Source organism: Pecten maximus, chromosome 9 (assembly GCF_902652985.1).
Source record: "Pecten maximus chromosome 9, xPecMax1.1, whole genome shotgun sequence".
Taxonomy (NCBI): Eukaryota; Metazoa; Mollusca; class Bivalvia; order Pectinida; family Pectinidae; genus Pecten; species Pecten maximus.
In genome coordinates, this window is record NC_047023.1 from 22,785,283 (window position 1) to 22,810,521 (window position 25,239).

At 40.0% G+C, this 25,239-nt stretch overlaps 1 protein-coding gene across 1 annotated transcript in view; it reads left to right on the forward strand.

Moving 5' to 3' along the window:
* LOC117334348 (ADAMTS-like protein 4) overlaps nt 1-25,239 on the forward strand; it is an 89,622-nt gene that overhangs the window by 907 nt on the left and 63,476 nt on the right. The gene's annotated exons all lie outside the window — the stretch shown is intronic.

Genomic DNA, 25,239 nt, shown 5'->3' on the forward strand with positions numbered 1-25,239 from the left:
AAAAAATTAATCATTTATACAGTAAATGTTTTTCTGTATTTTCACCTGTGATAAATTACTTTTAGTATACCTGTAAATTAAACTTTGGTGGTAGATCCTTAACACCTGATAAGGAGAATTCTAATTTTAACAGTTTGAAAATGTTCGAAAACTAATCAGTGTAGTTCCTCTATTTTCTTTCTTATCATTTTGAATGAAAGCAAGCTGCAATTGCAAACAGTCAGTGTGATACAAACGAAACAAAATGGAAATGAAAATGTTTCCTTATCAATAGTTTATAAGACTTTAATCACTGTTTGGTGGTGTTGTAACACAGTTGGAGAATTAATCTACAGTACATTGATAATTAGTTTAGGTACCTAAAACTCAATGTAGTAACTTTGAGAAAGATGGCCATTTGTGGAGTTAACAACTTGATATTTGAGACAATAAAAAAAAAAAAAAATATCTGTGGTGGCCGTTCCAGGACTTAAATAGCGACATTGTCTCACTATTTTGTAAATAAATAAGGAAAGAGCAATTTTGAGAAAAATAAAGTTTATTTTAAAAGAAATTTAATCATTTTTGATTGAATGGATTCTAGGCTGTATTATAAGCATAAAGATCAGACTTGACTACTGTGGTTTATGAGAGATAGATATATAGTTTGAATCGAGAGAGACTGGACTTTGTCTCTGTAGTTTAGAGAGAAGCTGAAACATGTCTGTAATTTGGAAAAAAGACCATGATTAATTCTGCTGTTATGGGAGAGACTGGACTGATTGTGAAGTTTGGAGAGAGACTGGACTAACAGTGAAGTTTGGAGAGAGACTGGACTAACAGTGAAGTCTGGAGAGAGACTGGACTAACAGTGAAGTTTGGAGAGAGACTGGACTGATTGTGAAGTTTGGAGAGAGACTGGACTAACAGTGAAGTTTGGAGAGAGACTGGACTAACAGTGAAGTCTGGAGAGAGACTGGACTAACAGTGAAGTTTGGAGAGAGACTGGACTAACACAGTGAAGTTTGGAGAGAGACTGGACTAACAGTGATGTTTGGAGAGAGACAGGACTAACAGTGAAGTTTGGAGAGAGACTTGACATAGGGTGAAGTTTGGAGAGAGACTGGACTAACACAGTGAAGTTTGGAGAGAGACTGGACTAACAGTGAAGTTTGGAGAGAGACTGGACTAACAGTGAAGTCTGGAGAGAGACTGGACTAACAGTGAAGTTTGGAGAGAGACTGGACTAACAGTGAAGTTTGGAGAGAGACTGGACTAACAGTGAAGTTTGGAGAGAGACTGGACTGATTGTGAAGTTTGGAGAGAGACTGGACTAACAGTGAAGTTTGGAGAGAGACTGGACTAACAGTGAAGTCTGGAGAGAGACTGGACTAACAGTGAAGTTTGGAGAGAGACTGGACTAACACAGTGAAGTTTGGAGAGAGACTGGACTAACAGTGATGTTTGGAGAGAGACAGGACTAACAGTGAAGTTTGGAGAGAGACTTGACATAGGGTGAAGTTTGGAGAGAGACTGGACTAACACAGTGAAGTTTGGAGAGAGACTGGACTAACAGTGAAGTTTGGAGAGAGACTGGACTAACAGTGAAGTCTGGAGAGAGACTGGACTAACAGTGAAGTTTGGAGAGAGACCGGACTGATTGTGAAGTTTGGAGAGAGACTGGACTGATTGTGAAGTTTGGAGAGAAACTGGACTGATTGTGAAGTTTGGAGAGAGACTGGACTGATTATGAAGTTTGGAGAGGGAATAAATCTGCTGACAACAAAAAAGGGTGACCTTTTGACCCTGGTTTAACCCATGCCAGAAATCTATCCTTTATCAACATGCAGTTAATTATTAAAGAATATTAGATGTGAAGATGGCAGTTTTATGTATAATTACAACTGACTGTGAGAGCTACCAAAATCTGTCGATCAATGTTTACGCTGAGTGGCATTTGACATCTACTTGCTGAATAATTAATCTGGCCAACAAATTGGCACGTATGGTTCTCAAACGAGCAGGACATACTATCATGCATTCATGTAGCATATCTATTGTTGGGAAAATATTGGCTGCTAAATTAGAAGAAATGTTAACTAAAATCCTGTCTTATCAGATTATTGTAACACAGAGCAGTAAAACGCATCTTTATATGGTTGTAACACTGAGCTGTACCTAGCTCCTATGGTTGTAACACTGAGCTGTACCTAGCTTCTATGGTTGTAACACTAAGCTGTACCTAGCTCCTATGGTTGTACCTAACTCCTATCTATGGTTGTGATACTGAGCTGTACCTAACTCCTATGGTTGTAACACTGAGCTGTATAGCTCCTATGGTTGTAACACTGAGCTGTACCTAGCTCCTATGGTTGTAACACTGAGCTGTACCTAGCTTCTATGGTTGTAACACTGAGCTGTACCTAACTCCTATGGTTGTGACAGTGAGCTGTACCTAGCTCCTATGGTTGTAACACTGAGTTGTATAGCTCCTATGGTTGTAACACTGAGCTGTACCTAGCTCCTATGGTTGTAACACTGAGTTGTACCTAGCTCCTATGGTTGTACCTAACTCCTATCTATGGTTGTGATACTGAGCTGTACCTAACTCCTATGGTTGTAACACTGAGCTGTACCTAACTCCTATGGTTGTAACACTGAGCTGTACTTAGCTCCTATGGTTGTAACACTGAGCTGTATAGCTCCTATGGTTGTAACACTTAGCTGTACCTAACTCCTATGGTTGTGACAGTGATGTGTACCTAGCTCCTATGGTTGTAACACTGAGTTGTATAGCTCCTATGGTTGTAACACTGAGTTGTACCTAACTCCTATGGTTGTAACACTGAGTTGTACCTTAAAGCTCCTATGGTTGTAACACTGAGCTGTACCTAGCTCCTATGGTTGTAACACTGAGTTGTACCTCAAAGCTCCTATGGTTGTAACACTGAGCTGTACCTAGCTCCTATGGTTGTAACACTTAGCTGTACCTAGCTCCTATGGTTGACACTGAGCTGTACCTAGCTCCTATGGTTGTGACACTGAGCTGTACCTAGCTCCTACGGTTGTAACACTTAGCTGTACCTAGCTCCTATGGTTGTAACACTGAGCTGTACCTAACTCCTATGGTTGTAACACTAAGCTGTTCGTATACGTAGCTCCTATGGTTGTAACACTGAGCTGTATAGCTGCTATGGTTGTAACACTGAGCTGTACCTAGCTCCTATGGTTGTAACACTGAGCTGTACCTAGCTCCTATGGTTGTAACACTGAGCTGTACCTAGCTCCTATGGTTGTAACACTGATCTGTACCTTGAGCTCCTGTGGTTGTAACACTGAGCTGTACCTAGCTCCTATGGTTGTAAGACTGAGCTGTACCTAACTCCTATGGTTGTAAGACTGAGCTGTACCTAGCTTCTATCGTTGTGACACTAGGAGCTGTACCTAGCTCCTATGGTTGTAACACTGAGCTGTATAGCTCCTATGGTTGTGACACTGAGCTGTACCTAGCTCCTATGGTTGTAACACTGAGCTGTATAGCTCCTATGGTTGTAACACTGAGCTGTACGTAGCTCCTATGGTTGTAACACTGAGCTGTACCTAACTCCTATGGTTGTAACACTGAGCTGTACCTAGCTGCTATGGTTGTAACACTGAGTTGTATAACTCCTATGGTTGTACATGTAACACTGAGCTGTACGTAGCTCCTATGGTTGTAACACTGAGCTGTACCTAACTTCTATGGTTGTAACACTGAGCTGTACCTAGCTCCTATGGTTGTAACACTGAGCTGTACGTAGCTCCTATGGTTGTAACACTGAGCTGTTCCTAGCTGATATGGTTGTAACACTGAGCTGTATAACTCCTATGGTTGTAATACTGAGCTGTACCTAGCTCCTATGGTTGTAACACTGAGCTGTACCTAACTCCTATGGTTGTAACACTGAGCTGTACCTAACTCCTATGGTTGTAACACTGAGTTGTATAACTCCTATGGTTGTACATGTAACACTGAGCTGTACCCAACTCCTATGGTTGTAACACTGAGCTGTACCTAACTTCTATGGTTGTGACACTTAGCTGTACCTAGCTCCTATGGTTGTAACACTGAGCTATACCTAACTCCTATGGTTGTAAGAGTGAGCTGTACCTAGCTCCTATGGTTGTAAGACTGAGCTGTACCTAACTCCTATGGTTGTAACACTGAGCTGTACCTAGCTGCTATGGTTGTAACACTGAGCTGTACCTAGCTGCTATGGTTGTAACACTGAGCTGTACCTAACTCCTATGGTTGTAACACTGAGCTGTACCTAACTCCTATGGTTGTAACACTGAGCTGTACGTAGCTCCTATGGTTGTAACACTGAGCTGTACCTTACTCCTATGGTTGTAACACTAAGCTGTACCTAACTCCTATGGTTGTAACACTGAGCTGTACCTAGCTTCTATGGTTGTAACACTGAGCTGTATAGCTCCTATGGTTGTAACACTGAGCTGTATAGCTCCTATGGTTGTAACACTTAGCTGTACCTAACTCCTATGGTTGTGACAGTGATGTGTACCTAGCTCCTATGGTTGTAACACTGAGTTGTATAGCTCCTATGGTTGTAACACTGAGTTGTACCTAACTCCTATGGTTGTAACACTGAGTTGTACCTTAAAGCTCTTATGGTTGTAACACTGAGCTGTACCTAGCTCCTATGGTTGACACTGAGCTGTACCTAGCTCCTATGGTTGACACTGAGCTGTACCTAGCTCCTATGGTTGACACTGAGCTGTACCTAGCTCCTATGGTTGTGACACTGAGCTGTACCTAGCTCCTACGGTTGTAACACTTAGCTGTACCTAGCTCCTATGGTTGTAACACTGAGCTGTACCTAACTCCTATGGTTGTAACACTAAGCTGTACGTATACGTAGCTCCTATGGTTGTAACACTGAGCTGTATAGCTGCTATGGTTGTAACACTGAGCTGTACCTAGCTCCTATGGTTGTAACACTGAGCTGTACCTAGCTCCTATGGTTGTAACACTGAGCTGTACCTAACTCCTATGGTTGTGACACTGAGCTGTACCTAGCTCCTATGGGTTGTAACCTGAGCTGTATAGCTCCTATGGATGGGGTTTGTAACACTGAGCTGTACCTAGCTCCTATGGTTGTAACACTGAGCCTGTACCTAACCTCCTATGGTTGTAACACTGAGCTGTACGCTAGCTGCCTATGGGTTGTAACACTGAGTTTGTAATAACTCCTATGGTGTTGTACATGTAACACCTTGAGCTGTACCTAGCTCCTATGGTTGTAACACTGAGCTGTACCTAGCTTCTATGGTTGTAACACTGAGCTGTACCTAGCTCCTATGGTTGTAACACTGAGCTGTACGTAGCTCCTATGGTTGTAACACTGAGCTGTTCCTAGCTGATATGGTTGTAACACTGAGCTATACCTAGCTGCTATGGTTGTAACACTGAGCTGTACCTAGCTGCTATGGTTGTAACACTGAGCTGTACCTAGCTCCTATGGTTGTAACACTGAGCTGTACCTAGCTGCTATGGTTGTAACACTGAGCTGTACCTAGCTCCTATGGTTGTAACACTGAGCTGTACCTAACTCCTATGGTTGTAACACTGAGCTGTACCTAGCTGCTATGGTTGTAACACTGAGCTGTACCTAGCTCCTATGGTTGTAACACTGAGCTGTACCTAACTCCTATGGTTGTAACACTGAGCTGTACCTAGCTCCTATGGTTGTAACACTGAGCTGTACCTAGCTCCTATGGTTGTAACACTGAGCTGTACCTAGCTCCTATGGTTGTAACACTGATATGTACCTGGCTCCTATGGTTGTAACACTGAGCTGTACGTAGCTCCTATGGTTGTAACACTGAGCTGTACCTAACTTCTATGGTTGTAACACTGAGCTGTACCTAGCTCCTATGGTTGTAACACTGAGCTGTACGTAGCTCCTATGGTTGTAACACTGAGCTGTTCCTAGCTGATATGGTTGTAACACTGAGCTGTATAACTCCTATGGTTGTAATACTGAGCTGTACCTAGCTCCTATGGTTGTAACACTGAGCTGTACCTAACTCCTATGGTTGTAACACTGAGCTGTACCTAACTCCTATGGTTGTAACACTGAGTTGTATAACTCCTATGGTTGTACATGTAACACTGAGCTGTACCCAACTCCTATGGTTGTAACACTGAGCTGTACCTAACTTCTATGGTTGTGACACTTAGCTGTACCTAGCTCCTATGGTTGTAACACTGAGCTATACCTAACTCCTATGGTTGTAAGAGTGAGCTGTACCTAGCTCCTATGGTTGTAAGACTGAGCTGTACCTAACTCCTATGGTTGTAACACTGAGCTGTACCTAGCTGCTATGGTTGTAACACTGAGCTGTACCTAGCTCCTATGGTTGTAACACTGAGCTGTACCTAACTCCTATGGTTGTAACACTGAGCTGTACCTAACTCCTATGGTTGTAACACTGAGCTGTACGTAGCTCCTATGGTTGTAACACTGAGCTGTACCTTACTCCTATGGTTGTAACACTAAGTTGTACCTAACTCCTATGGTTGTAACACTGAGCTGTACCTAGCTTCTATGGTTGTAACACTGAGCTGTATAGCTCCTATGGTTGTAACACTGAGCTGTATAGCTCCTATGGTTGTAGCACTTAGCTGTACCTAACTCCTATGGTTGTGAAAGTGATGTGTACCTAGCTCCTATGGTTGTAACACTGAGTTGTATAGCTCCTATGGTTTGTAACACTGAGTTGTACCTAACTCCTATGGTTGTAACACTGAGTTGTACCTTAAAGCTCTTATGGTTGTAACACTGAGCTGTACCTAGCTCCTATGGTTGTAACACTGAGCTGTACCTAGCTCCTATGGTTGACACTGAGCTGTACCTAGCTCCTATGGTTGACACTGAGCTGTACCTAGCTCCTATGGTTGTGACACTGAGCTGTACCTAGCTCCTACGGTTGTAACACTTAGCTGTACCTAGCTCCTATGGTTGTAACACTGAGCTGTACCTAACTCCTATGGTTGTAACACTAAGCTGTACGTATACGTAGCTCCTATGGTTGTAACACTGAGCTGTATAGCTGCTATGGTTGTAACACTGAGCTGTACCTAGCTCCTATGGTTGTAACACTGAGCTGTACCTAGCTCCTATGGTTGTAACACTGAGCTGTACCTAACTCCTATGGTTGTGACACTGAGCTGTACCTAGCTCCTATGGTTGTAACACTGAGCTGTATAGCTCCTATGGTTGTAACACTGAGCTGTACCTAGCTCCTATGGTTGTAACACTGAGCTGTACCTAACTCCTATGGTTGTAACACTGAGTTGTATAACTCCTATGGTTGTACATGTAACACTGAGCTGTACCTAGCTCCTATGGTTGTAACACTGAGCTGTACCTAACTTCTATGGTTGTAACACTGAGCTGTACCTAGCTCCTATGGTTGTAACACTGAGCTGTACGTAGCTCCTATGGTTGTAACACTGAGCTGTTCCTAGCTGATATGGTTGTAACACTGAGCTATACCTAGCTCCTATGGTTGTAACACTGAGCTGTACCTAACTCCTATGGTTGTAACACTGAGCTGTACCTAACTTCTATGGTTGTGACACTTAGCTGTACCTAGCTCCTATGGTTGTAACACTGAGCTATACCTAGCTCCTATGGTTGTAACACTGAGCTGTACCTAGCTCCTATGGTTGTAACACTGAGCTGTACCTAAGCTCCTATGGTTGTAACACTGAGCTGTACCTAGCTCCTATGGTTGTAACACTGAGCTGTACCTAGCTCCTATGGTTGTAACACTGAGCTGTACCTAGCTCCTATGGTTGTAACACTGAGCTGTACCTAGCTCCTATGGTTGTAACACTGAGCTGTACCTAGCTCCTATGGTTGTAACACTGAGCTGTACCTAGCTCCTATGGTTGTAACACTGAGCTGTACCTAAGCTCCTATGGTTGTAACACTGAGCTGTACCTAGCTCCTATGGTTGTAACACTGAGCTGTACCTAGCTCCTATGGTTGTAACACTGAGCTGTACCTAGCTCCTATGGTTGTAACACTGATATGTACCTTGAGCTCCTATGGTTGTAACACTGAGCTGTACCTAGCTCCTATGGTTGTAACACTGAGCTGTACCTAGCTCCTATGGTTGTAACACTGAGCTGTACCTAGCTCCTATGGTTGACACTGAGCTGTACCTAGCTCCTATGGTTGTGACACTGAGCTGTACCTAGCTCCTATGGTTGTAACACTGAGCTTTACTTAACTCCTATGGTTGTAACACTGAGCTGTACCTAGCTCCTACGGTTGTAACACTGAGCTGTACCTAGCTCCTATGGTTGTAACACTGAGCTGTACCTAGCTCCTATGGTTGTGACACTGAGCTGTACCTAGCTCCTATGGTTGTAACACTAAGCTGCACCTAGCTGCTATGGTTGTAACACTGAGCTGTACCTAGCTCCTATGGTTGACACTTAGCTGTACTTAACTCCTATGGTTGTAACACTGAGATGTACCTGGCTTCTATGGTTGTAACACTGAGCTGTACATAGCTCCTATGGTTGTAACACTGAGCTATACCTAACTCCTATGGTTGTAAGAGTGAGCTGTACCTAGCTCCTATGGTTGTAAGACTGAGCTGTACCTAACTCCTATGGTTGTAACACTGAGCTGTACCTAGCTGCTATGGTTGTAACACTGAGCTGTACCTAGCTCCTATGGTTGTAACACTGAGCTGTACCTAACTCCTATGGTTGTAACACTGAGCTGTACCTAACTCCTATGGTTGTAACACTGAGCTGTACGTAGCTCCTATGGTTGTAACACTGAGCTGTACCTTACTCCTATGGTTGTAACACTAAGCTGTACCTAACTCCTATGGTTGTAACACTGAGCTGTACCTAGCTTCTATGGTTGTAACACTGAGCTGTATAGCTCCTATGGTTGTAACACTGAGCTGTATAGCTCCTATGGTTGTAGCACTTAGCTGTACCTAACTCCTATGGTTGTGAAAGTGATGTGTACCTAGCTCCTATGGTTGTAACACTGAGTTGTATAGCTCCTATGGTTGTAACACTGAGTTGTACCTAACTCCTATGGTTGTAACACTGAGTTGTACCTTAAAGCTCTTATGGTTGTAACACTGAGCTGTACCTAGCTCCTATGGTTGTAACACTGAGCTGTACCTAGCTCCTATGGTTGACACTGAGCTGTACCTAGCTCCTATGGTTGACACTGAGCTGTACCTAGCTCCTATGGTTGTGACACTGAGCTGTACCTAGCTCCTACGGTTGTAACACTTAGCTGTACCTAGCTCCTATGGTTGTAACACTGAGCTGTACCTAACTCCTATGGTTGTAACACTAAGCTGTACGTATACGTAGCTCCTATGGTTGTAACACTGAGCTGTATAGCTGCTATGGTTGTAACACTGAGCTGTACCTAGCTCCTATGGTTGTAACACTGAGCTGTACCTAGCTCCTATGGTTGTAACACTGAGCTGTACCTAACTCCTATGGTTGTGACACTGAGCTGTACCTAGCTCCTATGGTTGTAACACTGAGCTGTATAGCTCCTATGGTTGTAACACTGAGCTGTACCTAGCTCCTATGGTTGTAACACTGAGCTGTACCTAACTCCTATGGTTGTAACACTGAGTTGTATAACTCCTATGGTTGTACATGTAACACTGAGCTGTACCTAGCTCCTATGGTTGTAACACTGAGCTGTACCTAACTTCTATGGTTGTAACACTGAGCTGTACCTAGCTCCTATGGTTGTAACACTGAGCTGTACGTAGCTCCTATGGTTGTAACACTGAGCTGTTCCTAGCTGATATGGTTGTAACACTGAGCTATACCTAGCTCCTATGGTTGTAACACTGAGCTGTACCTAACTCCTATGGTTGTAACACTGAGCTGTACCTAACTTCTATGGTTGTGACACTTAGCTGTACCTAGCTCCTATGGTTGTAACACTGAGCTATACCTAACTCCTATGGTTGTAAGAGTGAGCTGTACCTAGCTCCTATGGTTGTAAGAATGAGCTGTACCTAACTCCTATGGTTGTAAGAGTGAGCTGTACCTAGCTCCTATGGTTGTAAGACTGAGCTGTACCTAGCTCCTATGGTTGTAACACTGAGCTGTACCTAGCTCCTATGGTTGTAACACTGAGCTGTACCTAGCTCCTATGGTTGTAACACTGAGCTGTACCTAGCTCCTATGGTTGTAACACTGATATGTACCTGGCTCCTATGGTTGTAACACTGAGCTGTACCTAGCTCCTATGGTTGTAACACTGAGCTGTACCTAGCTCCTATAGTTATAACACTGAGCTGTACCTAGCTCCTATGGTTGACACTGAGCTGTACCTAGCTCCTATGGTTGTGACACTGAGCTGTACCTAGCTCCTATGGTTGTAACACTGAGCTTTACTTAACTCCTATGGTTGTAACACTGAGCTGTACCTAGCTCCTACGGTTGTAACACTGAGCTGTACCTAGCTCCTATGGTTGTAACACTGAGCTGTACCTAGCTCCTATGGTTGTGACACTGAGCTGTACCTAGCTCCTATGGTTGTAACACTAAGCTGTACCTAGCTGCTATGGTTGTAACACTGAGCTGTACCTAGCTCCTATGGTTGACACTTAGCTGTACTTAACTCCTATGGTTGTAACACTGAGATGTACCTGGCTTCTATGGTTGTAACACTAAGCTGTACCTAGCTCCTATGGTTGTAACACTGAGCTGTACATAGCTCCTATGGTTGTGACACTAAGCTGTACCTAGATCCTATGGTTGTAACACTGAGTTGTACCTAGCTCCTATGGTTGTACAACTGAGCTGTATATAGCTCCTATGGTTGTAACACTGAGCTGTACATAGCTCCTATGGTTGTGACACTAAGCTGTACCTAGATCCTACGGTTGTAACACTTAGCTGCACCTAGCTCCTATGGTTGTAACACTGAGCTGTACCTAACTCATATGGTTGTAACACTGAGCTGTACCTAGCTCCTATGGTTGTAACACTGAGCTGTACCTAGCTCCTATGGTTGTAACACTGAGCTGTACCTTGCTCCTATGGTTAACACTTAGCTGTGCTCCTATGGTTTTAACACTGAGCTGTACCTAGCTCCTATGGTTGACACTGAGCTGTACCTTACTCCTATGGTTGTAACACTGAGCTGTACCTAGCTCCTATGGTTGTAATACTGAGCTGTACCTAGCTCCTATGGTTGTAACACTGAGCTGTACCTAGCTCCTATGGTTGTAACACTGAGCTGTACCTAGCTCCTATGGTTGTAACACTGAGCTGTACCTAGCTCCTATGGTTGTAACACTGAGCTGTACCTAACTCCTATGGTTGTAACACTCTGCTGTACCTAGATCCTATGGTTGTAACACTCTGAGTTGTACCTAGCTCCTATGGTTGTAACACTAAGCTGTACCTAGCTCCTATGGTTGTGACACTAAGCTGTACCTAGATCCTATGGTTGTAACACTCTGAGTTGTACCTAGCTCCTATGGTTGACACTGAGCTGTACCTAGCTCCTATGGTTGTAACACTGAGCTGTATAGCTCCTATGGTTGTAACACTGAGCTGTACCTAGCTCATATGGTTGTAACACTGAGCTGTACCTAGCTCCTATGGTTGTAACACTGAGCTGTACCTAGCTCCTATGGTTGTAACACTGAGTTGTACCTAGCTCCTATGGTTGTACCACTGAGTTGTAGCTAACTTCTATCGTTTTGACACTCAACTGTACCTAGCTCCTATGGTTGTACATGTAGCACTGAGCTGTGTGTAGCTCCTAACAAATTGTAATGTTCACAAAATTGATGACACATTTAAAGGGTACAAGATGTAATGTACACAAGAACTAGTGACACATGTAAGAGGTACAAACTGTGATGTACACAAGAATTGATGACACATTTAAGGGGTACAAATTGTATTGTACACAAGAATTGATGACACATTTTGAGAGATTTACCCAAGAATTCAGATGACAAACTGAAAAATAAAGTTAAATGAATGCATGTCACATGTAAAAAGGGTGCCCCATTATTATGTCACAATTAAATTGAATACGTCGTATATTCTACTTTTCTTTTAGAAATTTCTAGAGACATGCAACTAAAGGTGCAGGATTTGTTTACAGATTAATTTGTATGAATCAGGACATCAGTGTGAGGCACTTATGACAGTCTGAATTGACAAATATCTTTCCCTCAGCTTATACAATTGGCCTTTTGTTTGAAACTTATAGAGTTCAAAAGCTATACCCTTCATTTAAACCCTGAAATCTTGTTTGTCAGAATATTTTAAGACATGATATGATAGTATTTGAGATGAAACATCACATTTCAATGTGTATGTATTTGTTCAGAATGACAAACCACAACCAGAGTTTGACAAAGAGCTTTGGTATTTAATATTACATTTGGTGCAAGATGACACAACTGTTTCTTAAAATAAACTGTTTTCTGAATTTGAAATGCAATATCTCGTTTTCAAAATTAATGATAATGACACAATGTTTTGCTATTAAGTTGAAGCAACTGGGAACAGGAAACAGGAAATTCCTATTACGGAAATTAAGGGCTGAGAATTACATACACATTCCAGGAAATAGAAAATGTAATGTGAGAAATATTAGACTGCAAGTTAATCTATAAACATATTCATTTGAAGGTCTGTGAGTATACATTAAACATGTTAATGTCTCTGTCAATAGGATTCACCAATGAGAGGAGACTTAATTTATCACAGGTTGAATGATTATGATTTGAGTGATTGAAACATGGCCATCAACAGAGGTCATTGGCCAAACAATAGGAACATGACCTGATGTATACACACTGTCATTGTTATACACAAGGGTCATAGTAATACAGAGGGGTCATGTTTTTATATAATAGGGTCAAGGTTATAAAACAGGGGTCATGGTTATTATAGAATATAACACAGGGGTCAAGGTTAATATAACACCAGTATGAAAGGGGTCAAGGTTGATATAACACAGGGGTCAAGGTTAATATAACACCAATATGAAAGGGGTCAAGGTTGATACAACATAGGAGTCAAGGTTAATATAACACAGGGGTCATGGTTATAAACACTGGTCAGGGGCCATGAATATAAACAGGGGTCTTGGCTATGAATAGGGGTCATGATTATACATTGGGGTCGTGGGTCAGAGGTCATGGTTATAGGTCATGATTATACATTGGGATGCTGGTCATATATATGCAAGAGATAATTTCTTGTATCTGCAGTTTATAAGTTACACAAAATTCATAGAATACATGTGCATTAAAGGAAAATATGTTTGATCTGATTATGATGTGAAGCAGGAGGTGGAGTTCTGTACATGTCAGTATTTTTGTGGGTTTTCTCCACCAGAGGTATAGACTGTTAAAAGTCACCTTTAGTCCTATACAGCATGTTCTCACTGTTTAAACAGTGGCGACATCTGTTATCATCAACTTTGTTGTATTTTATGGTGACATTTGTACAGCTACACTTCTAACATTAACACTTCATTATGTGAAATATGTATACAAGCTGATATTACAGATGTATTACCAACTAATGCTTCTGGATATCTTATGGGAAATCATTAACATGAATCTGACGTATTGTATGATATATAGATTAGTTACATGCATGGTATTGCCATGGATACTGTCAAATTATACTGGTTCCCTGTCATTCTACATAGTTTTCCATTTGTGTAGATTTCTAAAATGAATTTGATTTGAAGAAACTTTTGTTGTCATAGTTCTGATATAAATTTTATATCTCTGCTGTCATTTCAGATAATAAAACTGTATCAGGAATATTGAAATAGATGAAATAGGGATCCCTCTATTAAAATTTGTTTTGCCTCAAACTGAAAACAATCACAGAAAATGGTTCCTTGGTGATTTAAACAGTTTTGTTCCAAATCTATCACTTCTAGTGACTGAATTTTTAGAAGAATTGTCAGTTTCATAAAATCATAGAAAATTGTGCAGGGTAATTTTTCTGTCAAAGCCCTAAAAGACTTACCAATAATACAAGTATATACAGGTATCTAAATAACAGGTGTGAGTTAATATTCACTGTACTTGTAATGAAATGTCTTTAAGCACTTTTCCAAAAAAAAAAAAAAAAAAAAATGGCTATGGAAGAAATTTACACCAAAATCATTTGAGTATTGGAATCCAGTGACTGGTTTACGTGGCTGTATTTATCTAACCAAGCATGTTGTCCCCTTAAATGTAGACCAGTTACGACAAAAGGTGATTGCAGGTATGCTACAGTTCCTCCCATCACTGATAAACAGGTGTTTAGGGGTATTATGTTAAGTTGAAGCAGGTATGAATTTAAAAAAAAAATGAAAATACTTTAAAAATTGTGAAATATAAGTTATTCATATTTAAAAAGAGGTTAAGTGACTTCAACTTCTGCCTTTATCCAAGATTTTATGACAGAAATACAAATGTAGCAAATCTTAATAAATGTTGCAACACAGAATGTGTATTTTTCTAAAAATGAAAATAATTTACAACAAAATATGCAATGCATTTGATAATCTATTTCATACTGAATATCTGTTAATGGAAAGAGTATATGTACTGTATGAGCTGTACAGGTGTACATGTACATTGGCGGTAGCACAAGTGTACATGTACATTGGCGGTAGCAGGAATGTAGTAGGGGGACTGAGGGTTGCTGTATTAGGGAGGGGGGAGGAGGGGTGCGAGGTAAGATATCATAGTGTATTAGGGAGGGGGTTATGAGGTAAGATGGTGTATTAGGGAGGGGGGCTATGGGGTAAGATATCATGGTGTATTAGGGAGGGGGACTATGGGGTAAGATATCATGGTGTATTAGGGAGGGGGGCTATGAGGTGAGATATCATGGTGTATTAGGGAGGGGGGCTGTGAGGTGAGATATCATGGTGTATTAGGGAGGGGACTATGAGGTAAGATATTATGGTGTATTAGGGAGGGGGGCTATGAGGTGAGATATCATGGTGTATTAGGGAGGGGACTATGAGGTAAGATATTATGGTGTATTAGGGAGGGGGTTATGAGGTAAGATGGTGTATCAGGGAGGGGGGCTATGGGGTAAGATATCATGGTGTATTAGGGAGGAGACTATGGGGAAAGATATTATGGTATATTAGGGAGGGGGGCTATGGGGTAAGATATCATGGTGTATTAGGGAGGGGGGCTATGGGGTAAGATATTATGGTGTATTAGGGAGGGGGGGCTATGGGGAAAGATATTATGGTATATTAGGGAGGGGGGCTATGGGGTAAGATATCATGGTATATTAGGGAGGGGGACTATGAGATAAGATATTATGGTGTATTAGGGAGGGGGGCATAGGGGTAAGATATTATGGTATATTAGGGAGGGGGACTATGAGATAAGATATTATGGTGTATTAGGGAGGGGGGCTATGGGGTAAGATATTATGGTGTATTAGGGAGGGGGCTATGAGGTATGATATGGTGTATTAGGGAGGGGGGCTATGAGGTAAGATATTATGGTGTATTAGGGAGGGGGGCTATGAGGTAAGATATTATGGTTTATTAGGGAGGGGGGCATAGGGGTAAGATATTATTGGTGTATTAGGGAGGGGGCTATGGGGTAAGATATTATGGTGTATTAGGAGGGGACTATGAGGTAAGATATTATGGTGTATTAGGGAGGGTTCTATGAGGTAAGATATTATGGTGTATTAGGGAGGGGACTATGAGGTAAGATATTATGGTGTATTAGGGAGGGGACTATGGGGTAAGATATTATGGTGTATAAGGGAGGGGGGCTATGAGGTAGATATTATGGTATATTAGGGAGGGGGGCTATGGGGTAAGATATTATGGTGTATTAGGGAGGGGGACTATGAGGTAAGATATTATGGTGTATTAGGGAGGGGGGCTATGGGGAAAGATATTATGGTATATTAGGGAGGGGGGGCTATGGGGTAAGATATCATGGTATATTAGGGAGGGGGGACTATGAGATAAGATATTATGGTGTATTAGGGAGGGGGGCATAGGGGTAAGATATTATGGTATATTAGGGAGGGGGACTATGAGATAAGATATTATGGTGTATTAGGGAGGGGGGGCTATGGGGTAAGATATTATGGTGTATTAGGGAGGGGGGCTATGAGGTATGATATGGTGTATTAGGGAGGGGGGCTATGAGGTAAGATATTATGGTGTATTAGGGAGGGGGGCTATGGGGTAAGATATTATGGTGTATTAGGGAGGGGGGCTATGAGGTAAGATATTATGGTTTATTAGGGAGGGGGGCATAGGGGTAAGATATTATTGGTGTATTAGGGAGGGGGGCTATGGGGTAAGATATTATGGTGTATTAGGAGGGGACTATGAGGTAAGATATTATGGTGTATTAGGGAGGGTTCTATGAGGTAAGATATTATGGTGTATTAGGGAGGGGACTATGAGGTAAGATATTATGGTGTATTAGGGAGGGGACTATGGGGTAAGATATTATGGTGTATTAGGGAGGGGGGCTATGAGGTAAGATATTATGGTATATTAGGGAGGGGGCTATGGGGTAAGCTATTATGGTGTATTAGGGAGGGGGACTATGAGGTAAGATATTATGGTGTATTAGGGAGGGGGACTATGAGGTAAGATATTATGGTGTATTAGGGAGGGGGACTATGAGGTAAGATGGTGTATTAGGGAGGGTTCTATGAAGTAAGATATCATGGTGTATTAGGGAGGGGGACTATGAGGTAAGATATTATAGTGTATTAGGGAGGGGGGTTATGAAGTAAGATGGTGTATTAGGGAGGGTTCTATGAGGTAAGATATCATGGTGTATTAGGGAGGGGGGTTATGAAGTAAGATGGTGTATTAGGGAGGGTTCTATGAAGTAAGATATCACGATGTATTAGGGAGGGGGGTTATGGGGTAAGATATTATGGTGTACATGTATTAGGGAGGGTTCTATGGGGTAAGATATTATGGTGTATTAGGGAGGGGGGCTATGGGGTAAGATATTATGGTGTATTAGGGAGGGGACTGTGAGGTAAGATATTATGGTATATTAGGGAGGGGGGCTATGGGGTAAGATATTATGGTGTATTAGGGAGGGGGGCTATGGGGTAAGATATTATGGTATATTAGGGAGGGGGACTATGAGATAAGATATTATGGTGTATTAGGGAGGGGGGCTATGGGGTAAGATATTATGGTGTATTAGGGAGGGGGGCTATGAGGTATGATATGGTGTATTAGGGAGGGGGGGCTATGAGGTAAGATATTATGGTGTATTAGGGAGGGGGGCTATGGGGTAAGATATTATGGTGTATTAGGGAGGGGACTTTGAGATAAGATATTGTGGTGTATTAGGGAGGGGGGCTATGAGGTAAGATATTATGGTGTATTAGGAAGGGGGGCATAGGGGTAAGATATTATGGTATATTAGGGAGGGGGGCTATGGGGTAAGATATCATGGTGTATTAGGGAGGGGGGCATATGGGGTAAGATATTATGGTATATTAGGGAGGGGGGCTATGGGGTAAGATATCATGGTATATTAGGGAGGGGGACTATGAGATAAGATATTATGGTGTATTAGGGAGGGGGGCATATGGGGTAAGATATTATGGTATATTAGGGAGGGGGACTATGAGATAAGATATTATGGTGTATTAGGGAGGGGGACTATGAGGTAAGATGGTGTATTAGGGAGGGTTCTATGAAGTAAGATATCATGGTGTATTAGGGAGGGGGACTATGAGGTAAGATATTATAGTGTATTAGGGAGGGGGTTATGAAGTAAGATGGTGTATTAGGGAGGGTTCTATGAGGTAAGATATCATGGTGTATTAGGGAGGGGGGTTATGAAGTAAGATGGTGTATTAGGGAGGGTTCTATGAAGTAAGATATCATGGTGTATTAGGGAGGGGGGTTATGAAGTAAGATGGTGTATTAGGGAGGGTTCTATGAAGTAAGATATCATGGTGTATTAGGGAGGGGGGTTATGAAGTAAGATGGTGTATTAGGGAGGGTTCTATGAAGTAAGATATCATGGTGTATTAGGGAGGGGGGTTATGAAGTAAGATGGTGTATTAGGGAGGGTTCTATGGGGTAAGATATCATGGTGTATTAGGGAGGGGGACTATGGGGTAAGATATCATGGTGTACATGTATTAGGGAGGGGGGCTATGGGGTAAGATATTATGGTGTATTAGGGAGGGGGGCTATGGGGTAAGATATTATGGTGTATTAGGGAGGGGGGCTGTGAGGTAAGATATTATGGTGTATTAGGGAGGGGGCTATGAGGTAAGATATTATGGTGTATTAGGGAGGGGGACTATGAGGTAAGATATTATGGTGTATTAGGGAGGGGACTATGGGGTAAGATATTATGGTGTAGTAGGGAGGGGGACTATGAAGTTCTTGATCAGCCATAAAATGCCACCATAGTATAGCAGGTCTATCAATGATAAGATTGTTTTCATGCCGACTGACAGAGAATGCCTTGGATAGTGTTAAGTATTGGTTACAGTGTTTCGTATCCTGGTCAGGGTAGTAGGATCAAACTTAATCAATGTCAGGTAATGATAAAACTCGGCATTAAGACACCTTAATGATACCTGTATCAGCTGACCCTGTCGCCAGGCACACGACCTTATAAGGTCAACTGTCAGTCCCAATCATGTGTCGTTTTATCTGACTACTGGTCCGGTGGATATCTAAATTATTTGGCAGCAGTCAAATTATACGATGATGATATTGATTTATTGTAATATAACACTGATGGGTTAGGGATGTGATAGATTGGTGTAGAAATCGCTTAGTGTTACAGAAATTTTCTCAGGAACTTGGTTATTAATTAAATTGAAAATTAAAATATAAACTCATTTTGTTAATAATTTTGTCTGAGTAAACAGAGTTTGCTGTCCTGTAAGAGAAACATAAATGCTGAGCGGAAAATTCCTTTGACAAATCTCTTCGAAAAAGTTGAATTTATTTGGAGATGGTCATTATAATGAGATGGTCACTGTGTAATAATGGATTGAATATTGAGAATCATCTCTGTAAAGATGTGGTGAGATTAGACAGAGGAATTTTGTAGAAATGCTCAGTGTTTAGAGGTGATGGCTATAGACAGAGAAAAACTATAGAAATGGTCAGTGTTTAGAGGTGTTGGGAATAGACAGAGGAACACTGTAGAAATGGTCAGTGTTAAGAGGTGGTCGAATTAGACAGAGGGATTCTGTAGAAATGGTCAGTGTTTAGAGGTGGTCGGAATAGACAGAGGAACACTATAGAAATGGTCAGTGTTTAGAGGTGTTGGGAATAGACAGAGGAACACTGTAGAAATGGTCAGTGTTAAGAGGTGGTCGAATTAGACAGAGGGATTCTGTAGAAATGGTCAGTGTTTAGAGGTGGTGGGAATAGACAGAGAAAAACTATAGACATGGTCAGTGTTTAGAGGTGATGGCTATAGACAGAGGGACACTATAGAAATGGTCAGTGTTTAGAGGTGGTCGGAATAGACAGAGGGACACTATAGAAATGGTCAGTGTTTAGAGGTGGTGGGAATAGACAGAGGAACTCTGTAGAAATGGTAAGTGTTTAGAGGTGTTGGAATAGACAGAGGAACACTATAGAAATGGTCAGTGTTTAGAGGTGTTGGAATAGACAGAGGAAAACTATAGAAAGCGTCAGTGTTTAGAGGTGGTCGGAATAGACAGAGGAACACTATAGAAATGGTCATTGTTTAGAGGCGGTCAGAATAGACAAAGGGATACTATAGCAATGGTCAGTGTTTAGAGGTGGTCAGAATAGACAGAGGAACTCTGTAGAAATGGTCAGTGTTTAGAGGTGTTGGAATAAACAGAGGAAAACTATAGAAAGTGTCAGTGTTTAGAGGTGGTCGGAATAGACAAGAGGAACACTATAGAAATGGTCAGTGTTTAGAGGTGTTGGAATAGACAGAGGAAAACTATAGAAAGCATCAGTGTTTAGAGGTGGTCAGAATAGACAGAGGAACACTATAGAAATGGTCAGTGTTTAGAGGTGGTCAGAATATACAAAGGGATACTATAGCAATGGTCAGTGTTTAGAGGTGGTCAGAATAGACAGAGGAACTCTGTAGAAATGGTCAGTGTTTAGAGGTGTTGGAATAGACAGAGGAACTCTGTAGAAATGGTCAGTGTTTAGAGGTGGTCGGAATAGACAAAGGGATACTATAGCAATGGTCAGTGTTTAGAGGTGGTCAGAATAGACAGAGGAACTCTGTAGAAATGGTCAGTGTTTAGAGGTGGTCGGAATAGACAGAAGAACTCTAGAAATGGTCAGTGTTTAGAGGTGTTGGGAATAGTCAGAGGAACTCTGTAGAAATGGTCAGTGTTTAGAGGTGGTCAGAATAGACAGAGGAACACTATAGAAATGGTTAGTGTTTAGAGGTGGTCGGAATAGACAGAGGAACACTATAGAAATGGTTAGTGTGTAGAGGTGGTCGAAATAGACAGAGGAACACTCTAGAAATGGTCAGTGTTTAGAGGTGGTGGAAATATAGACTGAGAGGAAACTCTATATAAAAATTCTGACTAGCCATTTAGGATTTCACGGCCTGGGTATTATATAACAAATGATCTGGCATATACAAATCCCACTGGGGTTTTAAACCCTAACACTATACAACCCCAGACAGAAATAAACAGGAACCACCGCAATTACACAACACGAACAGGAGTCCTCCGTCCTCCTTACCTTACCTTTTATCCTGAATACACCACATAGCCATATATAATAATTAGGTCACCATGGTGTCTTGTAAGGTAAAATCAAGAAGTTTATCTCACCTCAAAGTATTATTTAAAGAAAACATATCATTTCATTGATAAAAAATGGTGGAAAAGCCTGTTTCAATTTATCAAAAATTAAACATTTTCATTAAATTGTTTGAAATGCTGATTTAAAATCTCTTTAAATTTCAATAATTTTTTTATTTCAAAGACTTAAATTTTGATTCAGTTTGCTGAGGTATGATAATATCACTCGGTCTTCATACACATCTCAAACCTGATGTATTCAATTTATAGAGATGAAAGTTAAACATGAGTTGATGTGGAGGAATGTTTTTACCTACCACATAAAGCATAGATAAAAGGTCAGGGTCACCTGTAAAGGTCAATCGGTACAAATGAGTTCCTCTACCTGGGCTAGCTGGTGCTTACTTATGTAGACACCCTATCTCTTACTGTAGAAGATAACTAATTTAAATATCATTTTATGTAAGTTAAAATTAATTGGACAGTACTGCCTGGGTAAGTAATCCAATAATAAAGGTCATCCTTATATACAATTATAGTTTAATTTGAAGCATGATTAGATCATTTTTTTCTTGATATTTTGTGGTTTCACATTAAGTTTCATTTCATACTTTTTTTTTCTGTTTTCTTCATCAACATACTTTTTTTTATATTCGCATATCTATTTGATGATGAAAGTCTCTGGATTTTTTTGCATGTTTACATCTATACTATATAATTATATTAGATTTTGTTGGTCATATGATACGATTATCAATTTCAAGAAAATGATGAAAAACTCTAAAATGTATCTCCCAATAAGAGAGTCAATTTAAAACTCTTTAGACATTATTTCCGTTAAATGTATTACAAATGTAAAAATGTGATACAACACAGTGGTTATAACCAAGGGAGATAAATGCTACTTTTTTTTTTTTTTTTTTTACATTTTGTGTGAAATGAACTGGAGCATTATTTTTATACTCCTGTGCAATAACTTTGGGAAAGGATTTAAACCATATTTATCAGAGACAAATGCACAGGATATACATATTAAAACTCAGCTCCATTTCTTGTTTTTCTCATTTATTTTTTAGTTTGTTTCTTAACTAAATTTAGATCTTCCCAACTTGCTTGCTGTAAAAATGGATTCTTTAAGCTGGGAGGACAGTAAAAAGACTGCCATGGGATTAACACAAAATAAACTAAATTATGTGTTGATATATTTAGTTTAATTTCCCATTTATCTCATCATTACATTTTAATGGACCCATTAAATACATTTTAATGGACTCATCCATTACCTGTACCAAGGTCTTAATGAGATTTGTCAGCTTAGTCATTAAACCTGGTACATTACAAGAAATATTGTACAAAAATATTCTCCCAATAATTATATCAATTCTAGTTTGTAATTCCTCTTTATTGATATTTAATTTAATTAATTCATTTTTACAATAAAAATGTCACCAACAAAAATGTTTCTTTATTCCAATAACAACTGTATACCACAGGTGGATCTTTTCCAGTTGGAAACTTATTGAATCTTAATTTCCGTCATAATATTAAAATAATTAGAACCAATCATGTTACATGTATTAAACTCAAATTATGATGAAAATTCTTGATCGTTTTTTATGACATTTTGTGACGCATGTCGGTACCGATAATAACAGGTAAACATTATCCTGTTTTCATAAAAAATGGCTGACGGCTAGTCACCTATTGGTTGTTTATGTTCAGGGTCGGAAAGAAACAATCTAGAAAGATCTGGAATATATTTCAATGATTTGATTGTAAATAGAAGGATTGGAATATTTATATCTTTAATTAACATATGTACAAGAATTTTGACCAAACTTTCAACTTTGTTATAAAAAGGATGACCAGCTTCACAACCAAATAGCTACAGAATCAATATTTCATCTGGTATATTTTCAAAAAAAATTTGAAATTCAGAATGAAAGTTTAAATATATTCAGATTCAACATATATAGGTTAAGGGAAAAAGTAAAAATAATAACAATACATATATGAAAATTTTCAAATCTTTATCAAAAATAAGCATATTTAAAAAGTTGACCATGCTTTGAAGAGAAGTATAGCTCTGCTGTAATTACGCAGCAGCCATTTTTATCCAAACCAGAATTACAATAAAGGGAAACATGTTTACTGAAACCATAAGTCTGACATAGCCTGGGAATACCGAGGCTATTTTCAGAGTATTTATTTCGCTTTGTGGAAATAGAACCCAGAAATTGTTGCCTGATATACTAGCAATTAATTCCGTCATCAGCTGCCATCTATTTCAGTCTTCATTTTTAAAAGATGTAGATCTGAGATTTAGTTGAATATAAAGGGAAAGATGTGCCTATATATTTACTTATAATGTGCCACACACACAAGTTTGAGGGTGTAAACTTGTTGGGAAACACTTGACAAGTTTACAGTTAGAAATGTCAAATCCTTTATGCTGCAGATCCAGAACTTGTGGAGGGGGTGGGGATGAGGGAAGGGGGTGGGGGAATTAGGGAAGGGGAGGTGGATGAGGGGAGGGGGTAGGGATGGAGGGAGGGGTGGGGGATGTGAAGAAGGGGTGGGGATGAGGGGAGGTTGTAGGGATGAGGGGAGGGGGTGGGGAATGTGAAGAAGGGGTGGGGATGAGGGGAGGGGGTGGGGGATGTGAAGAAGGGTTGGGGATGAGGGGAGGAGTCGGGGGATGTGGAATGGTACATCATCCCACCGCCTTCCTTGACTAAGAAAATAAAGAAGTAATTGTGAAAAACATGTTTTATCTGAAATAAAGTTTTTAAAATTTTTGCTTCCTCGTATTAAAATAGGGAATTTTATATGGCTGCTCATCAAAGACAAGGATGTAGTAATGGCTCATCATTTATATAGGACATGCAGGTGTCTGAGTCGGCAGATACTCTGCTCACTTAATATATTGCTTAATTCTTGATTGATCATCTTAGAATTTTATAGCAAGTGTACATGTACTTACCATAAAACTCAGTCTGTTTTAATATCTGTTTATTATATCATCCTATCATTATTTTTGGAGTTATGGCCCTTTATGCCTTTTGCTGAACATTTTTTCACTCCTTATCTTGAGTTACTATTGTCGGATCAGAACAATCAAAACTTTATAAGCAGTTTATTAAATCTCACACCTGTTTGATATCCATTTTATTTTGCACAATATCAATCATGTGCTTTTACATAGGACTGACATTGTTTTATTATAGTTAAATAATTGCTGGTCTATCGACTCAATTCAAATGTTAATAGTATAGCCCACCTTCATCAGATTGTTCAAAATTAAAACCAAATCAAATTCAAATTGCTTTTTGTCTATGATCTGTCCAATCTTGACGGAGCTTTCTCAGATTTCATACTTAGTTTCACCATATCTTCAAATGATTAAGAGGAAAAAATATTCTTATAAATTATGTAATTGTATTGAAATAAAAAAAAAAGGATAAATAAAAAAAAATGAAATAAAGACAAAATTAGAGCAGAGATCTCAATAAGGTTATTCTGTTATAAAGGTACATCTGATTATTACGGTAAGGTACATCTGATTATTACGGTAAGGTACATCTGATTATAAAGGTACATCTGGTTATTACGGTAAGGTACATCTGATTATTACGGTAAGGTACATCTGATTATTACGGTTAAGATAGAGTGCAAATGTTATTCAATAAAACATTATTATGGGTTTTATTATATCACACAAACAAAAAGCAAAAAAATAAATAAATAAAAAAAATAGGGCGAGAAAAGTGCAGAAAAGATCCACCCAATAAAGATTGTTCTATGGTGGACACCTTGAAGATCCCTCTGGGTCTCTTGTTCAATAAAGTATTTTGGTTAGTATCACAAGTATAATAATAAATCCTGGAATTAGATATAATTGCTGCAGGTGTGCAGAGCTGACATAGTATATATAATAAATGTGAACATAGAAAAATAAACAGCGTGCAATATTAAGCTCAGTATCCATAAGGTTATTTAGTTGATTACTGTGATCCTGAGATGTTGAAAGATAGATTTGCTAGGAATTGAATGTCCCTTCCAAGAATAAAAAACAGTTGGGTTGCTGATGGTTTTGATTATGCATCTTACAAAAGGCACATTCATTTTCGATATGAACCCTGAAAACAATTTCAGTTTCAATACCGACCATTTAGTAGTGCAGGAAATTGTTTTTGGGAATTGATAGCGGAGTTGGAATAAAGTGTTACAGACATGCTGTATATTCACACATTTCTTACTCCGCATTTTATGTCGGTGATGCCGTAATCAATTTTATTTACTTCTTTTCTGTCCTATATCTGCATTCCTTGTAGTTCACATGTGTTGTTGCCCTCGAAAACTGCAAAAGACTATCAGAATCTTATTCCAGAATCGTAAAA